The sequence below is a fragment of the Populus trichocarpa genome, chromosome 19 (genome assembly GCF_000002775.5).
Source record: "Populus trichocarpa isolate Nisqually-1 chromosome 19, P.trichocarpa_v4.1, whole genome shotgun sequence".
Lineage (NCBI taxonomy): Eukaryota > Viridiplantae > Streptophyta > Magnoliopsida > Malpighiales > Salicaceae > Populus > Populus trichocarpa.
The window spans coordinates 14,636,991-14,641,609 of record NC_037303.2 but is presented as its reverse complement, the minus strand read 5'-3'; the positions used below and the strand labels follow the sequence as shown (position 1 = coordinate 14,641,609).

General features: G+C 30.5%; 1 long non-coding RNA gene across 12 annotated transcripts; it reads left to right on the top strand.

The window, feature by feature from the left end:
• The first annotated feature begins 876 nt into the window (after positions 1-876).
• On the top strand, positions 877-4,097 carry LOC18108642 (uncharacterized). 12 transcript variants are annotated; one of them, XR_002979269.2, is made up of 5 exons: positions 877-1,436; positions 1,606-1,746; positions 2,126-2,816; positions 3,007-3,103; positions 3,336-3,667. It is a non-coding gene; the product is annotated as an uncharacterized LOC18108642 (long non-coding RNA). The 12 variants fall into 12 exon arrangements; XR_002979267.2 differs by having other exon boundaries at positions 890-1,436; positions 2,126-2,226; positions 2,739-2,816; positions 3,007-3,667; XR_002979268.2 differs by having other exon boundaries at positions 893-1,436; positions 2,126-2,226; positions 2,768-2,816; positions 3,007-3,667.
• Positions 4,098-4,619: the final 522 nt, after the last annotated feature.

Here is a 4,619-nt window from a genome sequence, read left to right as displayed (position 1 = left end):
ACAAATTGGACAAATATTTTTTTTAAAAAAAATACTATAATTGGATTAACTTGTTGAGATGAATGATGTTATGTGAATTGAGTTGTGGTTTAGAGACTTATAAAAGTGAAAATATTCTTCTAATATTGAATGGATTTAATTTGTGTCTCAAGTTGATAAAGATTGAAAAGGGTTTTCGATTGTTTAATAAAAGAAAATAGGGTTTAGATTTTAGAATAAATATGTCAATTTCTCACAATTAAATAAATAAAAAAGAGAGAATAAATTATGTAATTAGCACATGAACAAGATTCCATATAAAAAGTGGTTGTAAATATCTTACCAATTATAGCAATTGGACAATAGCCCCAATTAAATTTATTTACAAATAGAGTGTGCTATCAAACAAATTATTAACACATAAACCATTTGAATAATTGTAACAAATATAGGGATAAAATTGCTGTTTTGAAACTCACTTTACCAAATAGTTTAATCCATAATTTTAGATTTAATTAGATTGGGTTGGGTTTCAATAAAAAAATAAAAAAAAGTTAATCCTATATAATTTACTTAAGAATCCAAATTAATCAATCTAGAAAAAATTAAAAAAAAAACCTATTATTTTTTTAAAAATATTTTCATTTTTATAAAATAAAAAAAATTAAATTAACTTAGATTAATAATATCAACCCATGACCTTAAACTTGTTACAGATGTATCCCAGCATCATGTTTAAAAACTATGGATAAAAATAAGTTAAATCTAGGCCGCACGTTTCAAAGCCATCTCGGTAGAAAAATACATAAAAAGCATCTCCACGTGCCTCCATCGACAAGATGTAACCTTCAATTTATTAGTGAAGAAAAACACAGCAAGTCTGGTAAGACGGCGTCGTTTGAGAAACCTAAACCAATCAACACAAGAGAAAACCAAGTTCTCTGTCTCTTAGTTAATGCAACGGTCATTTTTTTTTTGAATTCTCCGTAATAATCCAGCATCTCTCTCTCTCTAAATCTCAACATTTTTCAATCTCAAATGAAAATCTCTCTCTCTCTCTCTCTCTCTCTCTCTAGGAAGTAGAAGCAATAATACACTTTTAGCCGTTCAAATTCTATGTAAGAAGGTTTGATTCTTCTTGTAATCATATGGAATTTCAATTTCGATCAAAGAGAGAATCTTCATGTCATTCAAGTTCTCTATAGTACCCATCTCTTCCTCTCTCGCTATAAATATATAATTTATTCTTCTTCTTTCTGGATTTTGCTTTTATTTTGGTTAGTCTTTAACTTTTTGATTTTTTTAAGTATACTACAGACATTTTCGTGTAAGCTTTGTCTCGTTTCTCTGTTTGATGTGTTCTTTAATTTTCTGTTCACTGTAACGTATGATTTCTTGAATTTATTAAGGGATTGGAGGATTTTCAGAGTTAAAGTTTGGATCTTTTAGATTTCACGGTGAGTTTTTCTTTTATTTACTTCTTAAACTTTTTGATTGATTGGATTTTATTTCTTGGCAAGATTTTAATTTCACTTTCTATTTAATTGGTTTTAAATTTGTGAAATTGGTTTCTCCTTTTCTTTCAAAAAATCTGACTGGAATTTCTGTTTCTGTTGTGTTTTAAAGCTCTATCCATGGCAGGCAAATAAATTCCCCATTAACGTTTTCCCTTGTGCTCTTGATGCACGTTAAAAGATGCAAGCAGATCAATAAATACGGTCAATTGAACCAAAGGAGAGAGATCAAATTTCAAACTTGATGGAAGTGGTAAGATCACTTTGTTTCTTGATAGGTTTTTTTTTGCTGTAATGCTTGTGTTTGAATTTTTAAGCGTAAATGCAAAATTGAGCTGCTGTTTTTGTTAATTGCAAAATCATGATTCCTTAGAATATTTTACAATTAATTGCAAAATCTTCAAAGTCTTATTCATGCATGTTGGTTTTCCTGTCTTAGAGGATACAATTTTCAAAAACTAATCAATTGTTGTCCTAATTTAGCAAGAAGAATCGGATTTTTAATAATGAAGATGATTTATCTCTTTTGTATTCACTGAATGCTGTTGTAACAAGCCCGTACTAGTAAAACTATCAATCATAGCCGTTGTTCTTAAACCAGCATTGTTGTATTGTTGTTGGTGTGGCTGTAGAAAATTATGTTCGTTGGCATTTGTCTCTTCCTTTGAATTCTGAATTTCTGCTCTGGGAATAAAGGGAATGGGAGCTGATGGAGCAACACTTCAATGTGGGGGTCAGTTTCTTTTCCTTTTGCTTTTCGATTTCACTTTAAAGTCTTACTTCTGATTTTATTTGAAGAAAACCCAGCTAAGCTAAAAATTTCATGCTGCTTCTTTGAATTGTGGGATTCTTATTTGATTGGAATAGGCAGGTGGGTTTGGGAGTGATTTCTGCCTTGTCTTATTTTCTTGAAGAGTTGTCCTTAATTTTTCATAACTAAACAATGCTTTATCACTGCTATTTATCCAAAATCAATTTTGAATCTTCTGCCCATCTTCTTTTTCATGTGTTTTTGGGTTCTTTTCATGTATTTTTTTTATTTATATATAAATAAATACTTTTCTTGATAGTAAAATCGTTGAGAAATTCGTAGAACCTAAGGAATGAAGAGTCTAACAATCATCAATTTGCCATTCTCATAGGGCCAGGGATATGGTAAATTGATTTGCTGATGTGATATGATATGATATTTCTCTTTTTGACTTATATTTGGAATTGATTTTCTACATATACATGATTTTTTAGGTGATTTAATATATTGGTGAACTTGTCAGATCTCTAATAGATGATAAGAGAGAGCGCTTTGTATACAATGCATTGATGGTATGCTTCTGTTGAGAATGTTGTCATTTCCTTACTCTTTGTATGCATGTATTTGTCATCTAGCACAACTACAAACTATCATCCTAAAACTAATGTGATTATTTGTGAAAGTTTGACTGCTTACTGTGTTGAAGTCCTCTACAAAGCTGTTGAGATCAAAGTTTACCTCTTCTTTTCCTTGTTGATGTAGGGTGTGCTGGGACTTGTATGTTTAGATCAAACTTTATAGCATTTGATTAATCACAAGGGCTGAAAGTATTGCTCATCTAATTAATCACTCGTGTGAGGTGTGTATCATCTGTTCATCCTGTTTAATAGTCTTTCTATTGCATGTGAAAATATGTATTGAAAAGGTCTATGCCATTTATGATTTATATAAAAGCTTTATGATTAAGTTTTGACAGATAAATTCATTCAACTTTATTGCATTTTTTCAAACTTGCTTGAATATGAAAGGTCACATGGATAATATGCTTCTGATGTTGTTATTTATAGATTACATTGTTGGTGTGGCTGTAGGGAATTATGTATGTTGTGTCTCTTCCTTTGATTTCTGAATTCTTGCTCTGGAATCAAGCGAATGAGAGCTGATGGAGCAACTCTTCAATGTGTTGTTTTGTGTATGCAAATATAAAAATTGGTATGTCGAGAGGAGGATTATTGAGGACAAATTGAAAATTCTTAAAATTTGGTATGTTGTATAATAGTTCTCTTAGGATTTTCAGCAGTATTGTGGACATGGTTGATGGTACTTCCTGATATTCTTTCTGGCAAATTTCTCAAAGAGGACATTAATGTTTCATGTTACCATCTTCTAAGACACGATATTCTTTTGAGTTTGATTCCCTTCAGACCACCTGGTTTTCCACTTCTCACATATTTCCTGCTCGTTTTTTGAGCAGTAAATTTGAAGTTAATGTACGTGAAGAATGCTTGGCATTTTTACAAGTATATTCATGCAAGATTGATGCGTGTATCGGTGTATGTATCGACATAGGTCAATTACATTTGAGATATTATTTGGCGGTCGTGATTTGATTACTCCAAATTGCATATTATTATTGAAAAGATCATTTGTGACATAATTTGACATGAAGATTGGTTTCATGAATTTTAAATCTATTTTCAACATACATAGCCTAAAAGCTGAAAGACACTTTTCAATACATGAATTAGGACCTAAATTAATAAACCCTAACACCTAAAATATCCTAAACTCTAAAACCCTTGACCATAAAATATCATAAACCCTTAAGCTCTAAACTACCCTAACCCCAAAAATACCTTAAACCCTATAAAATAACTCTTAAAATAACCTAAACCCTAAAAAACTCTAACCCTAAAAAACCATAAACCTTAAATGATAAACTAAAAAACCCTAAACCCTAAAATAATCTAAACCCTAACCCCTAAACATTGAAACATTCTACACCCTAAACCCTAAAATAACTTAAACCCTAACCCCTAAAATACCTTAAACCCTAAAAAACTTTAACCCTCAAACCGTAAACCCTGAAAAACTCTAACCCCTAAAAAACCCTAAACCCTAAAACACCATAAATCATAAATTCTAAATCCTAAAAAAACCCTAAACCCTTCTCTAAAAAACCCTAAAACAAAAAAAAACTAAATCCTAAAAAACCCTAAAAATATTTTAACCCCTAAAAAACCTTAAACTCTAAAAAAACCTAAACCCTAACACCTAAAATACCCTAAACCTTAAAACACCGTAAACCCTAAAAAATCCTAAACTCTAAACCTTAAATCCTAAAATAACCCTAAACAAAAAAAAAAGTAAACCCT